The sequence below is a fragment of the Podarcis raffonei genome, chromosome 13 (genome assembly GCF_027172205.1).
Source record: "Podarcis raffonei isolate rPodRaf1 chromosome 13, rPodRaf1.pri, whole genome shotgun sequence".
In the NCBI taxonomy this organism is placed as follows: domain Eukaryota; kingdom Metazoa; phylum Chordata; class Lepidosauria; order Squamata; family Lacertidae; genus Podarcis; species Podarcis raffonei.
The window spans coordinates 41,591,993-41,607,016 of record NC_070614.1 but is presented as its reverse complement, the minus strand read 5'-3'; positions in this window follow the sequence as shown (position 1 = coordinate 41,607,016).

Here is a 15,024-nt window from a genome sequence, read left to right as displayed (position 1 = left end):
AACCAATTCAGATGCTGTGATCATCATCCAAGGCCCATTTTTTGTGCCTCAGAGAGTGGCAACACAATAGTGGGCCTTTTCTGTGGTGGCTCCCCACTTGTGGAATGCTCTATCCAGAGAAGCTCACCTGGCAACTTCATTACATATTGCTACATGCCATCCCATTCCCCTAGCATTGTGAGATTCCAAGGATTCCAAACGCATTTCCTTTGGAATGAAGTACAGCAGAGACTGTGGTGTCTTTATTATATATGGTTTATTTACACACATAAACAACCTGGAGGGGTTCAGAGCATTAACACCCCAAGAAGGCCTTCTTTCTCTCATAGCCGCACACTTGGATTCAAACAGAAATCAAGCACCGCTTTGCCTCTCTGTCTTCCCAGCATGCAACTTTGCTTCCAGTCTCCAGCTCACATAACTCTCAACTCTGTGTTTGTCTTTCTAACTACCCTAGAGTTGAAAGAGGGAGGCCCACACCTTTGCTGTCTCACACAGAGCCATTCCCTTTGTTTCCTTAATAACCCATTACCTAATCTGGCTTTAGAAAATATGAATCCTTGCTTCAGTTTTTACTCTTGCTGGACCTAGGAATTAGGAATGAGATGTCTCTTAGCTTACAGACTACCTGCTCAAACACATGAAATGTAAATAGGTTGAAGGTCCCAGGACAGTAGTATCCATGGAATAGATCTTTTCTTCACTACTCTTCATCCCCAGGAAGCATGGGCAGTGACCAAAGATGATGGGAGTTACAGTCCAATACTATCAGGGGACCCAATGTAAACTATGTTTAGGCTTCTGTGGGGAGAGACAGGAATCACATGTAGGACAGCATCTGATGGAGGTTGAAGAATGACAGGGCTACCTGGGAAGCTGTTTTGAGGAAGAGGTTAAACATATGGCTTAGAGTGAATGGCTCTTGCTCACTAGCAGAGCTCAGCTGAGATACATAAGGGATAAAGTTTTCAAAAGCCCAAGTTGCATGGGGGAAACCTCCCTTTGATACACCATGGAGCACGATTGACAGTAATTGGAGAGAAGGGATGATGGTCTGGATCAGAAGAAGGGATATGGACCTTCACAACCCTCTTTCTATACCCTGGCCAAGTCTCAAATTGAATCAATTCAGAAAGTTATACCATACATGAGAGGCACTGCTTCACAAGGGAGCAGAAATTGGGCTGTAGTGGGATGGCACTGACATAGCACTTTGCTTGTTCTGAGACTTGAGGACTTTAGCAAAACAGATCCCCCACCCTGTAATTTTTTATAATTATTGATCAGCATCACTACTTCTAAATGTCACATGGGAAATCATACGCCAGGCACAATAACAGCCACAGAAACAGCCCTTTCCAAATGTGAGGACCCTGTGTTGTAGTCTATATAGGCACCTGTCCTATCAACTTACATGAATCCAGTTAAGGAGGTGGATTTGAGGCTGGTGCATAGCTCCATGCAGCCAAGTTTCCCTATAACTTTAGCCAAGACTGAAATGCTGTTGATAACTAAATGTAAACATGATGACCTCCAGCTGCAGTTCAGCACAAAAATGGTTAGCGCTCCACCTGCTTTTCCTGCTGTTAGTGCTGCATTGTTCTTCTAGCAAGTATTTGAACTCCTCCACATGCAGATTGAGACAAACACTTCAAACCAATTCACTCGGTCCTCCAGCAGACATGATCATTGGTGAATTTATATCCGTTACGCAAGGAAACTTCAGAATGCATGAATTTACGGAAAAACCCAAAATCTCTTCGTTTACTGCTAAGTAAGTAGTTATTTATTTATTTATTTATTGGAGAATTGTCTGCTGGGCCCACTGATCATTCTTGATGAAATAAACGACTGCATCAGCTTCTCCTTTAATCCTTCTAGGATACATTCAGGCTTGTGTCCCACCACTTGAATTAGCTTCTGTCATTCCACTATGTCCTCCTCACGGGACCACTGGTGCCCATGCAGAACACGTGACCATTTTGGGAAGGCTGGAATGAAGTAGAGAAAGGGGAACCAGCAGCAATGACCACCACCACCCTTAACTTCACTCATAATCACACAGAGAGAGAGAGAGAGATACACATACCGTACCTCACAAGGACACTGTAGGACAATACAGCCTGCAAACTGCAGCTCCCTCCTCTTCCCTGAAAGTGCAAAAATCTGCATGCATAAACCCAAACATTTGGAACACATTTACTTGAAACCAAGTCCTTTCATTGTGGTCAGTGAGTTTCTTCTTTGGTAAAAGAGCAGAGGACAACCAACTCTTAAGCATGGGCTTCAGAATCCTGTTGGAAACCATGGGGATTTCAAAGAGCTTAAGTTTGTTTCCTGGATTGCCCCTGCTTTTTGCCCATATGGGCTCCATCCACAACCTAGTTCAGGTTTTCAAGCCGCTTGAAACCCATAGATTTTGCAACCCATCCCTATGCCAAGTACGCCTCACTCCCCCCCCCCCAGCATGCATTGGCTTCTAACCGAAAAGGGCAAACCTATGCATGTCTACTCTGAAGTAATCACCACTGACTTGTAAGTGGCTGCAACCAGAATGCAGCTTAAATCATATTTCTGTGACAGCCACTTTTATGAAAGCCAATGGGATGCTTCCTCTCAAATATTTGGATATAACGGATCACATGACACAGTGCATGCACACCATTTAAATTGCAATGCTTTCGGGGGGAGGCTTTCTCCAATATTTGGGGGGGGTCCCCTTCAGCCCCTAGGAGTTGGATCCTATGCCTGTAATCCCATTCATGCTTATTGGGGAAGCAAAATTCATTGAATAAAAAAAAAGAAAAGGAGGGATTTGCTTCCCAAGTACTTTTTTAAAAGGCATTCAGCAAGTTAAGGAAAGATTGGAGTGAGCTGAGCTGGTTTGCGAAGAGACCCAGAGCAAATGGAGCATCCTATCCCAACATAATAAATGGAGCCTGGGTGAGACAGACCCTGTGTTCCCCAGAAGCAATATGCTCTGTCATTTGCTAATGGCTTGGAGTTGCATTTAATCAGCAATTTAGAAAACTCAGCGTGCAGAAAGCAGCGAGGGGGGGGGATACTGCAGATTTTGCTCATCTGCTGTTTATCTGTTCCTGGAGCTCACTACTGGCAGTCCAAATGTAGCAGGGAGAGAGAGGGAGGGAGGGAGGGAGGGAGGGAGAGAGAGAGAGAGAGAGAGAGAGAGAGAGAGAGAGAGAGAGAGAAGGAAAGACCATCCCAGTCCTACCCTCCCATCTCTCTTCTTCTCTTACGCTGTGATTCAAGGGCTAGTAAAAAGCCCTTGTGTTTTGGAGCACACTGGTATACTCAATGGTTGTTCTACAGGTTGAATTAAGAACACATTCCCATGAATACTTCATGGTTCAGAAATGGAAGGGAGGTGTGGTGGACTGTTGGGTTGAAATAAACGACAGACGAATGGCAAGTGTCATATGGGAGGCATCTACCGAGCATGTCTCGGGGAGTCCCTTTTATTGAATATTACAGCATTGCCACATATGTGCTTGTTGCTGATTGGTTAACACAAATACAGTACAAAGGTTGAATATAGGCATCAATCATCAATAGATTAAAGGCTGGGAAAGGGAACACAGAACTAGACAGGCATGAAAACCTCCTTATTAAACTATTACTAGTGATTGATAACCTCCTTATTAAACTATTACTAATGATTGATATAGCAAGACTTAAAAGAACATAACTATTACGTTCCGTAGATGTGGTTAACCATGCATTAAGAACAGGTCAGGGTACGATGTTTTCATGAACTCAATGTGAACTCAATGTGAACTGAACATTCTAGTCATGTGCAGAAGCAAAACTTCCCATCAGTGGACAAAGCAGCAGAACAAGAGGTTGGCATGGACATTGCGTTTAAGAGAGAGGCAAAAGGGGTTAACAGAAGAATTTAACAGCTTTTTATTTCTGGGTTTCCCATATCCAAACCCACCAATTCATCCACAGCACAACAATGAATCCCTTTGAATTCACCATTTACATAAATCTAATCAAAATCTATAAGGAGACTGCTCCAGTTTCATTAGTTTGAATAGAATGTTCCTTTCCTATGGGTTGCAACATTCAAGGTACATGGATTCTCAAATCAAAACTGAAACACAGTTGTTTCTCTTCCGCCAGTGTTGCAGTCATTCTTTGTCTCATTGCAGAGTCCTCCCGAAAAACTACCAGCATGTTCTTGCCTTCATCTTTGCCATGCAAGAGATCAACAAGAATGCCAAATTCTTCTCCAACATCACACTGGGATCAACATTTTATGAGAATGCTTTTAATCCTTTGCTAACTTGTTGGAACACTCTTGCTCTTCTTTCCATGGGACAACGAAATCACGCCAATTACCACTGTAATGGGGAAGATAAATTAATTGCTGTCGTTGGAGGGCTCACCCCCCAAAACTCCATTCAGATGGCCAATATATTAAACACCTACAAGATTCCACAGGTATGTGTGTAGATACATAGATACAACCACAAGGGCAGACATAGACAGAAAACCCCAAAAGAGCATCCATGTTAGCTTTCAATCCTAATACAGTATGTTTTCTACACTTGTTTCCTACATTAGACTTGGTATGGGTACATGATTATGTTAAAGCCTCCTAGCTATGTGTTGCCAACACTGCCGTCTCAAGTTGCATTGGGATTTGGGGGGGGATAAACCCATAATACTAATAATTCAAGCTCTGGTTCTTCCAAACCTGGCCATTCCACAAATCATGTAATCATAGGAGCATCCAGCTTCCAGCTTAGAAACTTCTCCTGGCCTGAAACCTAATAACACCACGGCTATAGACTTAGAAAAGTAAGACCAGGTGGATAACTACCACAATACAGAAGTATTCTTTCTAGGAACAAATGGATGGTTTTCAGATTCCTAAAAAGAGAATGCCTTTCCCTTTAGCTCAGCTATGGCTCCTTGGATCCAGGGCTGAGTGACCAAAGGCGCTTCCCTTCCTTCTTCCAAATGGTCCCCAATGAAGAAGCTCAGTATGATGGCATTGTTTGGCTACTCAGGAAGTTTGGGTGGAACTGGATTGGCCTCCTTGTTTCAGATGATGAGAGTGGAGAAACCTTCCTTCGTACTCTCAGACCAAGGCTTTTCCAAAATAATCTCTGCATTTCTTGGACACTGGTGATCCCACTGGTGACAGTATTTTTACCTTATGAGCTACTTCAAGAAAAATTGAGACCAATCATGTATGTTCTCACACGGCAGCAAATGAATGTGATTCTTGTCTACGGAGACAATCAGTCTCTAGAGGGTTTGAGACTGATTTTAGTCTCCTTTGAGGTTTTGTCTATGTACCCAGTGGAGAGGGTTTGGATTACAACAGCTCAATGGGATTTCACTGCAGTGCTGGTTGGAGGCAATTTTCCTTCCATATCCTTCAATGGCACTTTGTCATTTACACTCCATTCAAATCCAGTTCCTGGGTTTCAGGACTTTCTACAGACCATAAATCCATGGCAACCAAATCTGTATTTCATCCAGCAGTTCTGGGCCAGTGCATTCCTCTGTTCATTCCCAGATCACAATCTAATTGACACAACTCAGGAACCCTGCACTGGGAGGGAGAAGCTGGAGAAACTCACTGGACCCGTGTTTGAAATGGAAATGTCCAGCCAGAGCTACACCATCTACAATGCCGTCCATGCAGTAGCACATGCTCTCCATAGCATGTATTCCTCAAGAACCAAACAGAAAGTACTGGGTGAGAGACAGATGCAGCCAAAAGTTCAGCCCTGGCAGGTACTGTCAACTACTCTCCTCAATGTTAGAAGCACAGGAGTTATTATTACTGCTTCATATGTTTCAAAGCTGAGCCCTGGCATGGAGGAGAGGCCTTGGGGATTTTCCCTGGTGAGCTCTATCATTGGGAGGGACTTGATCTCAGTGAAAGACCAAATGCTTTGCAAGCTACACATTCAAAGTTTGTTAAATTAATCTATCCCAGAATTCTCTTACTTGGAGCTGCACAAGGGCCAGGAGTGTCCTCTGTTATAAGAACTGGGTTGAAACCTCAAATGTATGCCATATAGCACTGTGGCAATTTAGAGTAGACAGTTTTGAGCTACAGAGACCAATGATTGGACTCAGCACATGGCAGTTTCACATGTTAATGGGGGAATTTTTCTGAAGTATCCAGTATATATGATAAAATGTAGTAAGAATCCAAAGGTCCACCTGCCAAATGGAAAAGAGAGAGTGTATTAGCCTACAAGGTCTGTGTCTTTTTTCCTCTTGCAATCTAGCTTCATTCCTTCCTGAAGAACATCCACTTCAACAACAGTGCTGGGGAAGAAATCTCTTTGGATGAGAAGGGGCAGCAGGCAGGTGGCTATGATCTCCTCAACTTGGTCACATTTCCCAATGAGACCTTCCAGAGAGTCCGAGTGGGGAGGGTGGACCCTCAGGCCCCCCCAGGAAAAGAGTTCACAGTGGATGGAAGTGCCATCGCATGGAATCCCAAGTTCAAGCAAGTGGGTGTGACCATTTTTTATTTTTTTTATCCTCTTCCATCATCATCATCATCTTTTATGAGAAGATCAAGAGATCCAGGAAAACAGTGATGGCTACAAAGGAGAGAAGCTCTGGTACTCACTGATAAAATTCTATTTTTGTTACTTTGTTCAAATTTGTTGATCCAAAGCTAGTTTGAAGCTTATTTGGAGCTCAGGGTTCAGAACAAGGTATTTCTGTCTAAGGAATCTGTCAGTGTTTAAAGTTCTTGAAAAGGGACTGTGGTGCTCCAAAATGCATTGTTGGCAACAATCTCCGTCAGGCAGAGCCCAAGTAAAAGGAAAATCATCTACCACATGAAGTGTGCTATAGAAAACAGAGATGGCTACAAAGGAGAAGTGTGAGGAGGCAAGCTCTGGTACTCTCTGATGAAATACTGTTTTTGTTACTTTCTTCAAATTGGTTGCTCCAGAGCTAGTTTGAAGCTAATTTGGAGCTCAGGTTAAAGAAAAAGGTAACTTGTTGCCAGCGTGCATAGCCATTATGATTAGCAACCAGTAGCGGCCGCTGTGGTCTAAAGCACTGAGCCTAGGGCTTGCCGATCAGAAGGTTGGCAGTTCGAATCCCCATCACGTGGTGAGCTCCCGTTGCTTGATCCCAGCTCCTGCCAACTTAGCAGTTCGAAAGCATGTCAAAGTGCAAGTAGGTAAATACCAGTGTTAAGGTAAGCAAGCTCTAGTACTCACTGATGAAGTACTATTTTTGTTAGTTTGTTCAAATTTGTTGATCCAGAGCTAGTTTGAAACTAATTTGGAGCACAGGTTAAAAAACAAGGTATTTCTGAGTAAGGAATTGGCAAGTGTATAAAGCTCTTGAAAAAGGGCTGTTGTGCTCCAAAATGCATTGTTGGCAACAATCTTTGTTTTAGACTCGGTCCCACCATGTGGAGCCCAGATAGGGGGGGAAATCATATACCACCTGAAGTTTGTAGTCACTGTTGATGGATGGAGTGCCAGTGATATCCTGTCCCAGGATGTTGGTCTCCATCAGGCTGATGGTGGGGCCAAAATCCATGCAGGCTCGGCCATAATTTTGGGGATGAAAGCATCCAAAATGCTAAGGAAAGGGTTAATGCTCAGAAGGCTATTGAACGCTGTGCTGTCATATGCCTGATGCAATTGATTGGTGGGTAGATGGATTGATTGTATATACCACTCTGTGCCCGGAAGCCTCAGAGCAGTTCACAGAATAAAATCAACCTATAAAACCACAAACTACTTAATCAATATCTAAAAAACTGAATAACCCGCCCTCCAAAAAACCTACAAAGATGTATTAATACAAGATGTAAGATGTATTAGCAACATAAGTAACACCTACCTGCATTGTATATTTTAATCTGCAAGTTCAAGTACACCAAGTAAAAATTAATTATTACACTGGTCAACAACAAATTTGTTGTCTGCGTTTTTTCAGTTGATTTAGGACGAATCTGATGCGCTGAATCCAAAAATCACATTGGTTTTGCTCAATCAGGTCAAGTTTTTGAGCTACGGCCACATGTCTTTTTTTACGTTTTTGTTCACATGTACGCTTGTGTGGAGCATTTTAGAAGAAGTTGGTGGGGGTAAAATGCCATGTCAAATAATTGTTTTCATTGGAAATTATTATTTTAATGACAAAAAGTATTCAGGTCCTGGGTGATTATGCCGAAAAGGGATCAGTTTGAAGTCATAAAACCTCGAAATCTTCCATACATTGGTGCGGCAAAGCATAAAGTTATTTTGGTATTAAACTTGGTGACCAGGATAAAGCTTGGGCGCCACACATGGTGAGCAAGGCATGCACCGAGACTCTACGTGGGTGGACCAATGGCAAGAGGAGTCTGAACTTTGGAATTCCCATGGTTTGGAGGGAGCCGACAAACCATGTCACGGACTGCTACTTCAGCGCTGTTGATGTGACTGGGATCAACAGAAAGAACCGGAGCAGCCTCAAGTATCCTGATCGTCAATCAGCACGTCGTCCTATAGCTCATTGTGATGAAATTCCAGTGCCTATCTTCAGAGAACTTCCTGACATTAGTGACGAAGATGCCTCCAGTGTTGAAGGACACAAAGAAGAAGTGGTTCTTGAAGATGATGCTCCACATCCATCTTCCCAAAAGGAGTTGAATGATCTAGTTCACAACCTCAGCTTGTCAAAGGACTCTGCCGAACTGTTGGCATCCAGATTGAAGGGGAAAAACCTCCTCTCTGACAGTGCTCGCATCAGCTTCTTCCGCAATAGGCATCAAGAGTACCTCCGTTTTTTCTCAGAAGAGGACTTGGTGTACTGTGCAGATATTGTGCACAGTATTCTGCTCAAGCTTGGAGTGCCACAGTACGAACCCAAAGATTTGAGACTGTTCATTGACAGCAGCAAGCGATCACTGAAATGTGTTCTGCTACATAACGGCAACCAGTTTGCCTCTATACCCCTGGCTCACTCGAGTACACTGAAGGAGAACTATGAAGCGGTGAAGTATGTGCTGGAGAAAATTGGTTATAATCAGCATAAGTGGTTTATTTGTGTTGACCTGTGTTTTTTTGTTGGGACAACAGTCTGGCTTCACCAAGTACCCATGTTTTCTGTGCATGTGGGATAGTAGGGACCGTGCTCAGCATTACACAAAGAAGGACTGGCCTGTGCGGGAGGAATTGGTGCCTTGCAAAGAAAGGAACGTCATCAACAACCCTCTGGTGGACAGAGACAGAATACTCTTCCCACCGCTGCACATCAAGCTCGGCTTAATCAAGCAGTTCACCAAGGCTCTGGACAAGGATGGTGACTGCTTCACTTACTTGTGCCAGGCTTTTCCAGGATTGACCATGGAGAAGTTGAAAGCTGGCATCTTTGACGGTCCTCAGATCTGTCAGTTCATCAGAGATCCAGAGTTTGGAAACTCAATGAACGAAGTGGAACTGGAAGCGTGGAAGGCATTTGTTCTGGTAGTGAAGAACTTTCTTGGCAACAATAAGGCCAGAAACTATGCAAAACTTGTCAACAACATGCTGACTGCTTTCAGAAACCTGGGCTGCAACATGAGCGTCAAGATGCACTACCTATTTTCACATATGGACCGGTTTCCTGAGAACCTGGATTCAATGAGTGACGAGCAGGGTGAGAGATTCCATCAGGACATGAAAGAGATGGAGACCAGGTATCAGGGTCGCTGGGATGCAGTCATGATGGCTGACTACTGTTGGACTCTGAAGAGAGACCTCCCTGCCGCTGAGCATTCCAGGAGTTCCAAGAAACAGAAGTTCAAGCCCTGAAGTTTGAAAAATGGTGAAGCAACACGCAATTTACGTGTACTTACCTTTATCAATGCCCACCATTCAGTTTACAATAATCGATGTTTCTATCAGGTAATCAATATATGTTGTTGGAAAAACATTTTTTTCTCTTAAAAACATATTTAGGATGATATGTGTTGACAAAAATCAGCTGATAATGCCACAAAAATGTAATCGATTTTGTCACAAGATCTGATTTTTTTCAAATCAACATAAAACAAAAACCTGACCTGATGGAGAGAAACGGATGCCATTTCCTGATTCAGCAGTGCAAAAATACCCTAAATCAGTTGTAGAAATCTAGACAACATTCAAAAAGTAAAAAATTGTTGCCCAGTGTTATTGAAACTTTAAAAGAGAGTGTCTTGCATAGTTTTTGTGGAAGGAAAAGGGGAACTTATTAATGGGTCAAACGACCAGGGCTATCTTCCGCATAACTCTGCAAATGAGAACTAGAGTTTAATTCCCATAAAATGGTTGGTAAAAACTTTCTTGGAGAGCACTGTCAAGGTTGTGTCATCTGCAGAGAACATCCAAAATATGTATAGCAACCTTTTTAAATAGCTTTCATCACCAACAACCAGAACCTGCCTCTTCTTTGTCTCACTCATAATGGTTCTTCATTCCCTATTCCTGCACACCTAAGAGGAAGAAGCATCTGCTGCCAGCTCCTTATTTCAGCTCTGCTCTCCCTCCAGGAGGGAATCAGCATTGGGTTATGAGGAATCAATCTATCAAGAAGGAAAAGGTTGGCACTAGCTTCTCTTTGCCATTCAGACATGTGCTGGGCTGGCCAAATGGCTAAGTGACAGCAGAAAGCAACTTTATCAGGGGGCCTGAGGCTTGCCCAGGGAGCAAATGCTTGGTAGCCATCCTCTAATTTCAGTCCTGTGACCCTTCTGCTGCAAAGCGGACATAGATGACAATAAGAGTTATGTAGAGAAGCAAGCTTATTCCATTCAAAATCCCTTCCTTGTCATTACCATTAGATGCTGCCCATTTCCACCTGTGTTGAGAGCTGCCACCCTGGACAGAGTATGTTTGCCCAGCAGGGAAAACAAATCTGTTGCTATGACTGTGTTCAGTGCCCTAAAGGGAGGATTTCAGTCCAGAAGGGTAAGTGAAGGAACCCGAGTCAACTGGAATTCCCATCTTCCTCTCCAGCAAAGACATTCATGTTTCAGTCTTATTATGCCAGCTTATTTTTTGTCATGGATGCCAAGCACATGTGTTTATGTTACTGATACGTATTCTTCTTTAATCTCCCCTCCCCTTTCAACAGCCATTCTAGAGTATATTGTGTGAAATTACGTCCACATGGGAGTAACCACCATTGAAATCAGGATGACATCCAACTGGGTAGAAATGGATTGCACTCCGTAGATTTCCTTTTCTCTCCATTGAACCAGCAGCCAACAAATTTGCATTTTCTGTTATTTACAAGTAGTGAATTATCTCCTCTATTTTATCCACACAGTTCCAATCCTTAGGAACAGTTATTTCTTGTCAAATATAGATTTGACAACCTCCATTATGGAAAGTGTAAAAAAGAAACACTTGGGCTATAAGCCTTGAAATGCAAAGACGTGGGATTAGATGCAGAGAAAGACATGTTTAAGGGGGAAAGACTGAAATCAATCAGTATACTCTAACCATGACAAATAAATATGAATAGATTGATTAGTACAGCTGAGATGCTGAGATGCTGAGATGCTCAGAGAGGAACCATCAGTAAAATGTTCTGTGTACAGCATAATATAAGGTATCAATAATATTAATAATTATCGCTTCAAGAAATGCTAAAAGCATGCTTCTCACTTTCAGATGCAGATCAGTGTGAGAAATGCCAAGATGATCACTACCCAAATACCTTTCACAACCAATGTATTCCAAAAAAAATAAGCTACCTATCCTATGAGGAGCCCTTGGGAGCAATTCTGGCCTCCTTGGCTCTCCTGCTTTCCCTAGTCACACTTGTTGTGATGGGGACCTTCGGTCTGCACTGGAACACTCCCATTGTCAAAGCCAACAACTGGGGCATCACCTGCACCTTGCTCTCTTCTCTGCTTCTCTGCTTTCTCTGCTCCTTCTTATTCATTGGCAGGCCTACAAAGGTGACCTGTGTCTTGAGGCAAACCGTCTTTGGAATCATCTTCTCCATTGCTGTTGCCTGTGTGTTAGCCAAAACCCTCACTGTGGTTTTGGCATTCATGGTGACCAAGCCTGGGAACAGCCTGAGGAAATGGCTTGGGAAGAGGCTGGCAGGATCCCTTATCAGCTTCTGCTCTCTCATTCAAGCTGGCATCTGTCTTGGGTGGCTGGCATCCTCTCCCCCATTCCCAGAGTTTGACCTGCACTCCCAGGATGGGCTGATCATAGTGCAGTGCAATGAAGGCTCCGACATCATGTTCCACCTTATTCTCAGCTACATGGGTCTTTTGGCCATTGTGAGCTTCTCTGTGGCTTTCTTTGCCAGGAAGTTGCCTGATACTTTCAATGAAGCCAAGTTGATTACCTTCAGCATGCTGGTCTTCTGCAGTGTTTGGCTGTCCTTTGTCCCCACTTATCTGAGCACCAAAGGGAAATACATGGTGGCTGTGGAGATCTTCTCCATCTTGGCTTCTACTGCTGGCTTACTGGGTTGCATCTTCCTCCCCAAAATCTACATCATTATACTTAGACCTGAGATGAACAGTAAAGAGAGAATAGCAAGGAAGAAGGATGACCATAGTTGAGAGGGTGAAAAAGATGCCGTTAGCCAGGGACCTTATGTTTTGGCAAGGAGATGTTGAATTTCTTTTTATTTCCCTTCTTGTCTCCCATCCAATGAGTTTATGGTGGGATAGACTGAGTGATCTTATCTGACCCATAGTTGAATGGGGATTTGAACCCAGTTTTCCTAGCTCGTAGGACAACACACAAATCACCACACTTTATGTTGAGACCATTTTGTTAATAATAATCTCTGGAAACAATAACATCAGTTAGAAAGATATAGAATGCAGTGCCTAATGAAAATAGATTTGACCCCTTTTCCTATGAGAAACCCAACTTTTAAAAATGAGGAAAAGATGGTGATATGCAAAAATTAGATGGAAGCAGGTATATTGACTTTGGATCAATTGATAGATGATGAAGATGAATTTTTAGCATTCTGTGTGTTATGAGATAAATATCAGCTATTGGATGTAACCAAATAGTAACATCTACAGCTTCAACATTTGTTAGCAACTTTGTTTTGGCCAGCAGCATTTTCAGCTTCTGATACACTTCTTTTAGGAAACACACACAAAATAAATCAAATTTGATATGCAGATATTAATATATAAATGAAATAAGGGAGGCTCCTATATTGCCTAGCTGGACAGAGTTTTTAACTTCTATTATAGGGGTGTCAGTGCACCTTAAATGATAACCTATTCAACAAATAATGTTTGATTTGTATTAACTAAGACAGCATTTTGTTTGAGATGTAATAAGGATAATGCTTCTTTAAAACACATGTTTTTACAATGCCTTATACTTGGGAGAAAGCAGTGGATTGTATAAATATGACTGTACAGAAAAGTGGAAGTTCTCAGAGCATTATACTCTTTAGAGCTACATACCTACCATATGGAATTTGCAGTTGGACAATGTGAATGAATTCTCTGTGCCCTTGCTATGGTCAGGGTTCAAATCCCCATGCAGCCATGAAGCTCACTGGGTGACCTTGGGTCACTATCTTGCAGCAAAACCTGCTTTACAGGGTTGTTGTGAGGATAAAATGGAGAAGGTAAATAACCACATTTGCGCTCCTCGGAGGAAACATATACATGTGATACTAAAAAAATAATAACAGCCCACACCATCCTCCTTGGGCCCAGAGGTTCCCAGGCAATCAGAAGCAATGATCCTACTTCTCCACAATGGCAGCCTTACATCCTTAGACTCTTCCTAATTTGACTGCCTCTGAGGGTTTTGTCCCTATGGCACCAACACTGCACTTGAACCATTCACTCACTATTTATATTTGCTGTTAGTGTCTCCATTTGATTCTTCCATTCTTCTCTGGCTTAGCAGAATGGGGTGGGGATCATCATCAATGAGACAAGTTTCATTTTGCCTCACATCTTCAGGTATGTGGAGCATTTGAATCCTGCTGCTGCTTCCAGGTGAGCTAATTTTAAACTTAGAGCAGAAGATTCTGGTGCAGATGTTTTCTTTATTATAAGGGGAAATGCTTTGTCTAAATGATCAGCATATGCAATTCAAACTGGCATGTGTTTTTACACATAAGTAAGAGGAAGTAGGTGTCGAAGACCAGATACTGTTGACATGCTATAAAATAAGTTGATAGCCTTGGCCAGAGCTCAGAATAAGCTGTGGGTCAATAGTAGTCCTAAACCAGGGTTTCCCCAAACTTGGGTCTCCAGCTGTTTATGGATTACAACTCCCACCATCACTAGCTAGTCAGGGATAATGGGAACTGTAGTCCAAAAACAGCTGGAAATCCAAGTTTGAGAAACCCTGTCCTAGACTGTTACTTATGTGACACCCACCTCACCAACTTACTATGAGACATGTCTGGAGTGTAGGTTTCCACAGAACTTTTGGCAGGAATGGGAAGGAAATATGTGGCCCTCCATGTGCTATTGGACTTCATCTCCCATCATTCCCAGCCAGTGTAGCCAATGATCAGCAATGATGGGAGCTGTAGTCCAGCAATACCTGGAGAGCCACAGGTTCCCCATCCCTGACTTACAGCCTAACAGGGTAAGGGGTGTGGAATGGCTGGAGGCTACAAGAGACTGCTAAATTCACACCTCAAAGGCTTCTATTTGTCTTTGTCAGCAGTTTTTGACTGCCTTGCAACAGTTGACAGCCATGTAATTTTGTGTTCCTATTTCCTACTGATCCCACTGAAGATGTGTGAATATGCTGAAAAATGTCCTGTTTCTGAACATGGGGGTTCCAGATCATGGTTCATCCTCTATGAATTTGTCTTCATGAATTTGACCTGAGGTTAAGTCCCAATAAATTTATTCATCTGGACAAGTCAGCACTATCAGACACATGGAACTGAAGAACCAGTCAGCAATTCAAGATTTTATTTTGGTCGGCTTATCCAGTTCCCCTGAACATCAGAAAATCATATTTTGGGGGTTCACTTTAATCTATGCAACTGCTTTGTCAGCCAACTTCCTCTTCATCTTCACTTTAA